Below are 12,163 nucleotides of genomic sequence, written 5' to 3' on the forward strand. Positions count from 1 at the left end.
CCCACGGGCTGAACGTGGTGCTTCAGTGGCGGTGCAACTGGCGGGTGGCGGTGGAAGCGTGAGACCTGGAGAAGCGGAAGGGCACTGGGAGAAGGACGCGGACGCCTGCAGGAAGTCAGGCCTGGAAGGCGCTCACAAAGAGCGGGCTGTCCTCTCAGGTACTGCGCCTGCCTGCGCCCATGATGGCAGGCCGAGCGGGCAGCAGCGGGTGGCCAGGGAGGCAGAGAGGCCGCAGCGCCAAGGGGCTGGTGGGCTCCCCCGGGATGGGAAGTGCTTTGGATGAGTGATTGGGGTGTCCCCCAGGCGGGTGGCCTCTCCGGGTGGTCCTCTCGTTCAGGAGGCTTGCCTTTCCTTCCTTGTCCCTAGTGGGCTGTTTCAGAGGGTGAAGTGTCAGCCATCACGCTCGCTGTACAGTTCCTGAGGTGGCTCTCCAGGCCTGTGGCTTCCAGGAAGGGATGTGCGGCCTTCACACAAGAGTCCCCTCATGAAATGTGGTGAGTTTCTTCTCTGGCTGTGATTTCCAACCTGGAATCGCCTTCAGGAGCAGAAAAGGGGACAGTTTATCCAACGTGATCTTTCCAGTTTGAGGGGCATTCTTAGGATGCATCTCTCCTGTTTTCTCATATGCATTCAGAATTTCAGATTTTCTCATTTCCTGATTCTTAAAAGTAGACATTGACTCCCTTATTGCACATATCAAGTCATGGCTTTTTGAAACACTGGGTGGAGTGATTGTCATCTCACTAGTGCACCAGGTTCTCAAGTAGTAAACTGACCTTCTTCCATATGTAGTCCAATTTTGTAAGGAGAGGGAATGAATTTGAAAGTGGGCTGTGTGGTGATAATGAACTCTGACCTGAATGAAAGACGAAGGAGGAAATGCTTAGATAGTACACACTGCTTCTATCATGAAGAAGTGTGAGTGCAGCCACCAGGTAGGTCTATGTTGTTGGCAGTATGAAGCAATATATGCCCATTACTACTTTGGGGTAGCCAACAGTATTTAAGTGTAGGTAGTTTTGACTAATCATCCTCATGTACAGGTTTATATTTATTTCTTCAGGCTAGGTTAGAACAAAAACCAGGACCATAACCTAATTCTTGATCAGTGCTTTAGTCCTATTATGTAGCATGATATATAGTACTCAATTTTTTTTTCGTGGTTATGCTCATTTTAAATACTTGATTAAGGAATTGTCTGCTAGGCCTTTCATTTGTGAGTTACTCTTTTCCATTTTGTGATTAATGAATGACTTGTAGGGTATTTGGGGACTCTATATCTTAATCATTATCGTGCTTTAAATTTACTCACATTTATTTTAATATAGACTTCTTGAAACTTATTTTATTCAGTGGGCTGTAATGCATTATTTCATTATTTAGATTTTCAAGTTGTGCCAGATATGATTAGTAGGAAATCTAAGTTGGCTTCTCAATTGGGGCCATTGTTTGAACACTTTACTTTCCTCTTTGTTTATTTTTAAAAGTATAAATTGGCAAATTTTAGTTGTATATATTTATGATGTATGAGGTGATGTTATAGTTTATATACACAGTGTGAAATAAGCATACTAACATATACATCATCTTAAATACCAGAGTATTTTTGTGGTGAGAACATTTGAAATTTATTCTTTTAGTAATTTTGAAATGTATAGCATATTATTATTTATTTACCATGGTGTGCAATGGTTCTCAAAAAACAGAAAAATCTATTCCTTCTGTCTGATTGAAATATTGTACGCTTTGACCATTTTCTTCCCATGTCTCCCATGCCACAGCGTCTGGTAACACCATTCTACTCTATGCTTCTATTAATTTAATTATTTTTCATTTCACATGTAAATGAGAATATGTGGTATTTGCCTTTATGGAGTACTTTCTTTTGACAGTAGATATTTCAGGTTCAATGTACTCTTTATTGGCTGTTCAAACTCTGATATTAGTTGTTTCTCTAAAAGCCCTGGTTGCTTTTAATGTGGGCCTAGCACTTAGAATCCTGAATCTGGGTTCTATATGAGTTCATTGCTGTTTGAGTGTCACTGCTCTGGCATATGTGTGTGTAGGCACACATGCATACACTTATTTGTATATCATTTATATTTCAGTGTTTATTATTCATTTGTTCTGAAATTTTCATACAATGAAATGCATTTTAAGTCAAATGTGGTTGAATTTCAATAAATCATTATAATCTAAACTGCTTTCAAGATAAAGAATGTTAAACCACACCTGAGAAAGTTCCCTTATGTCCCTTCTAATTGATTTTTCCCACTGATTAAAGGCAGTATTCTGTTTTATCCTACCATTGAGTGTTTTACTTTGTCTTTTTAGAATTTTGTATAAATCGATTCTTCTTAAAAAATTAGTTGTCATTGGATCCTTATTTTGTTTATTTATATTCTGTGCTGACAATCAAACCCAATGCCTCACACATGCTAGCAAGTATTCTACCATTGAGCCTCAACCTAGAAACATAATGGGTACTTACACTTTTTTGTTATTGTTTTTGTTTCTTGTTTGTTTTAGTAAAAATTGAAGGAGAAGTTTTATTGTTTTCCTAGCAATAGAGAAACAATGGGACTCTTGTTCCAGAGGATATTGATTCTGCCCATCAGGAGGAATAGGTTTTTTTTTTTTTTTTAAAGATACAATTCAAAGGCTACATTCCACCTATTTTCTGTTCAAGGAGTTGTAACTCACTTGTTAATTTAGGAGATATTCATTTCTGAGACCTTCTGGTGCCGTCTTCAAGTCTGAATTACTTCATTCTTATTATGGATGTGAGTCTTATTAGGATGAGTAAGAAAGTTATGGGATCTTACACTCTGTGTCTGAATCAATATGCTTTTGAGGTTCATCCATGTTGCTTGAATCAATGTTTTGTTTTGTTTTCTATTTTATTACTGCAGTAGTATTCATTTTATGAATATATCATAGTGCATTTATTTTTTCCATTGAAGGACATGTGAGCATTTTCCAGGCTTTGAACTTTATCTTACTAGATGTATTGGGGAAAAATATGTATGTGTATGTGTATATGTGTGTGTATACACACATATATATGTATGTATGTATATTTCATTTAGGTAAATAACTCAAAGAGTGGAATGGCTACCACATAAGGTAGATCTCTGTTTTGTTTTAAAAGAAACTGTCAAAAATTCTGAACATTGTCATGAGCAATATATGAGAGTTCCAATTGCTGCATATCTTCACATTGTTTAGTGATGTTAGTCTTCATACCTTAGCCATTTCTGCTGGGTATATAGTGGTATCTCATTGTGGCTTAGGGTTGTACTCCATGATGACTAATGAAGTTAACAACATTTGACTGTCTTTTATTGGCCAGTCATTCTTTTTCTGTGAAGAATAGATTTGGATCATGTCTATTATTTGTTGAGTTGTCCTGTTATTACTGAGTTGTAGAAGTATATTTAGTAGGACTGGATATAGTCCTTTGTCAGAAAAATGTTTTGTAATGGGATTACAGGTATGACCTACTCAAGTTTTCAACTTTTTTTTTTAAACTGAGCCACTACTGTTTCTATCAAATCCATGTTGCCTGATCACTTAATGCTGTATAGACTTATGCACAGAATTAGATAATATTTTGAAAAGGTTTTTGTTTGTGTGTGCGTGTGTGTGTGTGAAGGATCCTCAAAATCAGGGGGCACACCTGTGGTCCCAGCTTATGGGGAGACTGAGACAGGAGGATCATTTGAGTCTCAAAGTTCCACTGGATTTGTGTGCATTATTTTTTAAGCTTTATTTAAAATAATACTTGTAGGGTGTGTGTGTGTGTGTGTGTGTGTGTGTGTGTGTGTGTGTGTGACTGCTTACAATGAATAGACAGCTGGAGACCCATCCATAACCTTGAGCCCCTGAGCCTCCATTCATGACCTTGAGCCCCTTACCCTCCAGAGGTTTTGCAGAAACAAGAATGTAGCACACAACACCTCCCCATAAACACACTATATTATTTACTAGACAGGCCAGCTGAAGTATGGTGTGCCTTTCTAACAATGTGTGGTTCTATTTGCATATATATGACATCTGTATTAGAGAATGCTAAGACAGAACCTGATGAAGCAGAGTTGCTCTCTTTCTCTTAAAATAAAACCACAGTCTTGCACCCTTTTCAAATCACTGGTTTTGTAACATCCTGATATGTTACATTTGTGAAACCAAGAATAAGAATGATGTAAGAATGATGTAAATAAAAAGCCCACAAAGTAATGCATCCATCTTGCTAGAAACTGTTATAAGGATGCAGGTGTGTCACCAAGAAAAGACAAGCCATTGCCCAGCCACAGTATGAAAACTCAGGAACTTACCTTTCCCTGGATCTTTCTTCAAATCACTCTGCAAGGTGTTTTTTCTCAGAGAATTAGGGTTTTAACAGCTAACAAAGTATGAGAAGATCTCTTCAACTTCAGTACTTCTGGTTCTCCCAGGCCTCTGCAAGACTCAGTCTTCATCTGGGCATGGTGGTATACAGCTGTCATCCAAGCAGCTGGGGAGGCTGAGGAAGGAGGATCACATGTACAAAAACAGCCTCAGGAACTTAGCAAGGCTGTAAGCAACTTAGCAAGATCCTGAATCAAAATAAAAAAGATTTGGTGATGTGGCCTAGTGGTAGAGTGCCCCTTGGTTTAATCTCCAGTAACAAAAGAAGAAAAAGGAAAAAGAGGAGGATAAGAAGAAGGAGGAGGAGGAGGAGGAGGAAGAAGAGGAGACTCAATCTTTGGACTCAGACTCAGTTTTTACTGTGTGTAAATGTTAATAATTACATCATTTAAAAATGTTTTTAAAATGATAATAGATATACTTACTGAATGTTCACCATAGTGCTCTAAACCAGATACCTTCACTGAGTTTTGCTGATATGTCAATAATAAACCGACTGACCATACTAAGATGTCACCTCTCTTAATGGGTGTTTTATTTGGGAGCCTCTGGTCAATTACTCTCTCACAACACACGTGTATTAACAACCCCTGCAAATCCGACTAACTCAGACTCTGTGAACAGTAGCAAACTATGAGCAGACCCCAAGTAGGCACAGAGACATTTGTTCAAACTCCACTGCAGGTGTGAACTTACCTGTCTGCCTCACTGCTCATCAGTTCTCAGGCTAGGGCAGTGGTCACACCCATGGCACATGGGGCCTGTCTAGAGGCATTTTTGATTGTTAAAAAAATTAAGATGTGGTCATAGCATATCTAATATGTAGGGAACAGAATGGCTACACATCATAATTATGGGCAAGCACCTCACCACAAACAATCCTATGGTGTCTAAGGTTAACCATGCTAGAGCTCAGGAAACCTGGGCTAGATCACACATGCTGCACATGAAAGCACTGGGCCTGTCTAGTTCTTTATTTTGTCCCCAGTACATTAACCACAATGATCATCTCCTTACTAGGTGTCTCCTACTGGTGAGGAAGGGAGGAAAAAAAGAAGGGAGAGAAGAAGACACCCAGTATATTCTCAGGAGAAACTGAAAGCCTGCATACAGGAAAATTGCTAATTTGGGCCTGGTTGCAGTGCTACAGTCTCTCTGTCAAAGAGTTCTGCAATCCATTCCAAAGTTTTCCAGGCCAAGTCCAGTTGTTGATGTCAAGCCAGATGTCCCTCCTTGAACATCAGGGAAGATTATTCCTAAGCTATAATCCCAATTGAGAAAGTAGTCTTTCCCCCTCTTCTATCGCAAGCATGTGTTGGGGTAGGGGAGGTACTGAAGATTGCACACAGGAACATTCCACAGATGATATACACCTGAACAAGATCCTTAGCCCTTTTTAAAACTTTTATTTTGGGACAGGGTCTCATTAAATGGCACAGGCTGGCCTTGAACTTGCAACCCACCTGCTTCAGTCCCATGAATCACTTGGATTAAAGACATATACCACTGTACCCAGGGCATACCTTCCTGGATATAGCTAATTCCCAGAGAGTCAGCCATCTCCCTAGCATGCTCACCTTATGCAAATTAGGCAATCAAATTCTCACACCACCAGTCCCCTATTAGGCACCCAGCCTCACAGGCCTCTTTTTGCCTGCTCCAAGCACAGCAGGTCCAGGTACCAAAGAACCAGGGTTGACCCCTGCCCACTAGAGCCCACTGAAATGACTAAAATATACTAACCCTAACTAAACCTGCTTCTGCTGCCTTGTCGTTTCTTCCTGCACAGATACAGTAAAGTCTCTTTCCCATGTTGTCCATCACCTTCTGCCCTCTCTGCTCCTAACCAACCCTGGCACTTCCCTCATGGCTCTACAGTGCTGTTCATAGAAAACTGTAGCTCTCTGTGACAGTCTATCTATTTCTGTGAGTCTTCCATATCTGATGAAGACAAACCCAAGGCACTCTTACAATAATGCCAAACCTGTAAAGCTTCTCCATAGGGCCAGGGCAACTGCATATATAGCCTTCAACCCTGAGCCTGGGTCCTGGGGGTGCACCAGATTCCTGTTAGTCCCTCCCATTTTAATGCTGGGTAATAGAAAAGGCTGTCAGTGGTGAGAGCAAAGGAAGGCCACTGAATTTGTGAAGTAGGAAGTGTGCAAGCACTGTTCCTGTTGCGCACACTCTCTTCTTTCAAAGTGGGCCACAGAAGAGACCCAGGAGCAGACAAAAGCCCACAAAAGATGGGGATAGAGCTAGACTTGGACCCAAGAATAAAATGTTAGTTCTCTTTCCAGCCACTCAGTTATTTTCCAAATGAATATTTTAAAGCATTAAAAAAATGCAGGCCATATGTTCTGGGTGTCCTTACAATCAAAGTAAACTTTTTTACCAGAAGAAAATAGACTGTCGCCACTTTATGTCACCACTCCTCCCAAATTGTATTTAGGGCCTGTGACCACAGCTGTGCTACCTCCTGAACTACAGGCTGGGGGAAATGGTCAGGCTGACCTTCAAGGGGAGGAGGACTTGTAACCTTCCAAAGGATTTTCCTGCTACAGTACTATAGTCATTGCTCTCTCTAATCAAAGCCCCTAGCTTCATATCTGTTCCTGGGCACTGCAGTAAAATCAGCCTGAGCACAGGCACACTTCAAGGACTGTGATGGGAGCGGCTCAGAGAAGCCAGCAGGAAAACACATGCTTGCCCTCTCATGGTCTCAACAAGAAACTGCAGGTATCAGCACACCATAAACCAGGATCTTCATATAAGAAAACTGCAATCTTTCCAATTGTGGTCAGAGCACAGTGACAGTGGGTTTTGCTTCCATCTTGGAAGAGTAGTAAAGTTCAAAATGTTTACAAGGTTTTGACTATCTGGTGTGGGTGTTGTCGTTGAGAGTCTTAAAGGGGTCATTACAACAGGATTCCCTGGTCTCCTGAGCACTAGGGAACTGTGGTGCCTACTCCTTTGGATCTCAAGGTATTTCCATCTGCACCGGAACTGGACAGTTTTTGATGCCAGCATGTGGTGAGTGTCAGTCAATGAGGTCATCTTAAAAAGTTTTTTTTTTTTTTGGTTTTTGTTTTGTTTTGTTTGTTTGTTTTTAGTACAATGGTGAAAAAAGATCTTGTTCTTGGAGGAGAGACCAAGTCAGACCATAAGTACTCAGCCCCAAACATGAACCTGAAGGGATCATCAAAATTAAGATTCCTGAGCCACTCTGAGTCTAATACTAACACTGTCTGTTTGTGACCTGAGAATCCACATTCATGTCCAGTTCTCTGTTGAAATTGTTGTTGGTCTGGGTTCCACTCTTTGGGACCCAGTCTCAACCATAATATGACTTAGGCTATAGTGAATCTTCCTAAATGATAGGGGACAGATGTGAGTGGTGGGAGCATGAGTTTCAGGGAATAATTCTATAAAGTGGGCCCACAATGTTGAACCTCACCATGCTGTATTTTCCAAGAAACAATTTACCTGCAGCCTTGCCGTGCTAAAGTGGACAGAATATGTCACACTCCTCAGCAAACTATTTGTTTTCTGCAGGAGAAAAGCAGGACTGTAATAATGTTGATAAGAGGAACCGATTTCCATGCAAGTTAAAAACTGCACATTGCCTCAAAGAACTCCTCATCTCAGAATCTAGCCTGAGGATTTTCACATAGTACATGATCAATAAATTTATGTGGTTAAAAGTCAAGACCTGGACCTCCCTTCTCCTCAGAGCAGTCTCAGAAGGACAAACTAGAAGCTACTGGATGGAACAGAGATAGGTGATGAAAGGTTGGGGGTGAGAAGAGCCTGTCCTTGGCCTGAGAGCTGAGGGGAGCCTAGCTGTAAGCCCTGCTCTCTCCTTCACTATTTCATATAGTGTCACTGTACAATGAGGTTAAATAACTTGCCCCAAATCCCAGAGCTGTCATGTATGAGAGCAAAATTTAAGGCTATACACTCAATACATTTTTACTTCTTTTGAATAAATTTTGATTTCTTTTGTTAGATCTCCCTTCCATAAGGTAGTAGATAATCATAGGATTATGAAGTACTATTTAAGAATCATGGTGTAAGTACAAGTTAAGAACCAAGTAGCCCTCAAAGGACTCTTGTTCTTTACTTGATTTCTCTGGCTTTCTGTAATCTTATGATTAGCATATCAGTCTCATGAATTCATTCAAATTGTATGACAAATTCCTTGGCTACATATTGGAATAACACCTGGAGACCAGAGTATATCTGTACCTAGTCCAAGGTAGGAAACAATCCTGAAACAATATCATTGTCTGAACCGTACTATACTACTACTAGAATAAGTGGCTGTCTTTTACATGACACCATACTATATAAAATATACTAGATACAGCCATTTTTTCCTATATTATATGGAGACATATGCCATAATGTCTAGTACATAATTGGTATAAAGAAATAAAATATGAATATTTACATTTACAATAATTATAATTATTAATTACTTTTCATCAAAAATTGGTTATTTTTCATATGAGTAACCAATTAGAGTATTGGTGGCTTAGAGAAAAATATATGTTGATTTTTTTTTCTCTCATATAAAACATATTGGTTTTAAAAAAAAACTTTGAATGTCATTCTTTGTGAGGTTATGATTTTTAAATAGTCCAATGGGACATAGGACACTAGAAGCATCCGTTCTCATTGATAAGTCATAAATAACATCTGAAAAGGCTGCATAAGTAAACATAATGTTTCATGCCTCCTTGCTAATGATAATGGCAGATTCATTTTGCATTCTGTGCAGCTGGAATCTATGTGGGGTTAATTAATCCTATATTTTAGACATTTCTCAATCTGGGCCTATGGACTGATTGTCCTTCAGTTGTATACCATGTGAAATGGAAAGCCAGAAACTTAACTTTTTTTACCCTGCAAATGAATCCTTAATGGAAATTACTGTTGTACATTCAGAGTATTACTCTGAATGTCTTTGATAGAAAGGAACAAAAGTCTGTATTTTTCTTAGTTTTAGTTTCACTTTTCTGAATAGCTGAAGGGTCAATTCAGTCAACCACTCTTAGGGATTGTTTTTTGATTACAGGATTACAATGTGCTAAGTCCATCATATCCACAAAGGAAGCCTGACGTGAGAGGGAACCAAATGTTACACTATATAGGCCTTAACACATTTGGATTTTATCATAATCATGCCCTTGGAGAGGGCATTGATTACCAGGCTATTTGGGTAAATGTGAATCTCTAAACAACCTTTCAGGAGTATGTTTTAGGAACTGTCATGAACTCACTTTTACTCCTAACTCTTTGCTGTGAAATCTTAAAACTTGTAGAATTATATGTATAGATATATATGTGAATATTTGTTAAATGATTGGTAGGAAATTGATGAATTTAGTTTGAATGTATTGGCAAGAGAAATTTGTTTGAGATACAGTAGGGTGACAAAAATTGTTATTTTTAATATGGTAAAATCAGAACTGTGAATTCAGCTATTGCTTACTTTTATTTTCCCTCCCTCATGTGAATGGTAAACTTGCAAGTGAGAAGCTTATCAGAAAAACAATCCAAGAAAAATTGATCCATAATCAGATAATTTTTAATAGAATTATAGTTAAAAAAACAAAAACAACAGCATGTTGTTGGCATCAAAACAGGCATGAAGGCCAGTGGAATAAAAGAAAACTCAAGAGATAAACCCACATAAATAAATACAGTCAGCTTATACTAGACAAAGGCATCAAAAACATACATACATTGTAGAAAAACTTCTTCAACAAATGGTGCTGGGAAAACTGGAAATCCATATTCAGCAGAATGAAATTGAACCCCTGTCTCTCACCCTGCATACAGCTCAGCTCAAAATGGATCAGAGATCTAGGAATTAGAACAGGAACTCTGCACATACTAGCAGAAAATGTAGGTTCAACAATTCAACATGTTGGCTTAGGAACTGACTTCCTTAACAAGACTTCTAAAGTGTAAGAAAAAAGGTTAAAAATCAATAATTGGGATGGCATTAAACTAAAAAGTTTCTTCACAGCAAAGGAAACAAAAGTGTGAAGAGGGAGCCTACAGAATAGGAGAGAATCTTTGCCACCCATACCTCTGATAGGGCATTGATTTCCAGGATATACAAAGAACTCAGAAAACTTAACATACACACACACCCGCCAACAAATAAAACCCCAAATAACCCAATCAATAAATGGCAAAGGAACTTAACAGACACTTCTCCAAAGAAGAAATATGAACAGTCAACAAATATATATATTAAAAAAGTCCAACATCTATTGGAGAAATACAAATTAAAACTACACTTGAGATTTCATCTCACTCCAACCACAATGGTGATTATCAAGAATACAAATAAGCCGGGTGCAGTGGCACATGCTTGTAATCCCAGTGGATTAGGAGGATGAGGCAGGAGGATCTTGAGTTTAAAGCTAGCCTCAGAAATTTAGCGAGGCCCACAACTCATTAATACCCTGTCTCTAAATAAAATACCAAATGGGCTGGAGATGTGGCTCAGTAGTTAAATTCCCCTAGGTTCAACCCCTGGTACCAAAAAATAACAATAGTAATACAAGTAATGATAAATGTTGGTGAGGATGTGGGGAAAAGGGTGCACTCATATATTGTTGGTAGAACTGCAAATTAGTGCAACGACTCTAGATAGCAGTTTGGAGATTTCCTCAGAAAAAAACAGGTGTGGAACTACCATTTGACTCAGTTATCTCAGTCCCTGGGATATATCCAAAGGATTAATATCAGCATACTACAGGGACGCAGCTGCATCAGTCTTTATAGCTGTACAATTCACAATAGCCAAGCTATAGAGCCAACCTAGATGCCCATCAACAGATAAATGGATATAGAAATTATGGCATATATACCAATGGAATATTAGTCAGCCATAAAGAATGACTTTATGACAAATTAAGTCATAAACAGATGGGTCTTAGACTATCATGCTAAGTGAAATAAGCCAATTCCAAAAAACTAAAGGGCAAGTGTTTTTTCTGATGTGTAAAAGCTAACTCACAATAAGAGTGGGGAGGGGAAGAATAGTTCGGTGTATTAGACAAAAGGGAATGAAGGGAAGGGAGGGAGAAAACAAATAGGAGAAACAGTGGAAAGAATCTGACATATATAAATGTACATATATAAATCCCACCATCATGTACATCTACAAGACTAGGGCCCTAATCAAGATATATTCCACACATGTATAATTTTATGAAAATAGACTCTTTTGTCATGTATAACTAACAAGAACCAAAAAAAACAAAAACAAAAAAAATCTCGATTGTAGCAGGACATAGGGTACACACATGTAATCTTGGTGACTCAGAATGTGAAGGATTGCATGTTTGAGGCTATCCTCAGCAACTTAGCAAGGCCCAAACAACTTAGCAAGACCCTGTCTCAAAATAAAAAGTAAAAAGGGCCAGGGATGTAGCTCAGTGTTGTAAAGCACCCTGGGCTCAATCCTTAGTACCTCCCCCACCCACTCTGTATCCACCCAGCAATTTGCATCATAACTTTAAGTTGGACAGGGATTAGATAAATATTTTTTCTTGATTATTTGTAAGAAAAAGATTGTTACTAGACTTAACAAACATTATTTTTCCTTTCTGACATACTAAAATCACTTTATTATTCACAACTTTTGTAGTAATAATTTTTTCCTTGAGAGATTTATCTGTGTTTAACCTTTTTTTGGAGGACATGTTTTATATCCTTGCTCGACTAGTGA

The 12,163-nt window shown here is 38.8% G+C and overlaps 1 pseudogene; it reads left to right on the forward strand.

Moving 5' to 3' along the window:
- The first annotated feature begins 908 nt into the window (after positions 1–908).
- Positions 909–12,163, forward strand: part of LOC139707883 (SMC5-SMC6 complex localization factor protein 1-like) — a 48,228-nt pseudogene continuing 36,973 nt past the window's right edge.

The sequence above is a fragment of the Marmota flaviventris genome, chromosome 12, assembly GCF_047511675.1.
Source record: "Marmota flaviventris isolate mMarFla1 chromosome 12, mMarFla1.hap1, whole genome shotgun sequence".
NCBI lineage: Eukaryota > Metazoa > Chordata > Mammalia > Rodentia > Sciuridae > Marmota > Marmota flaviventris.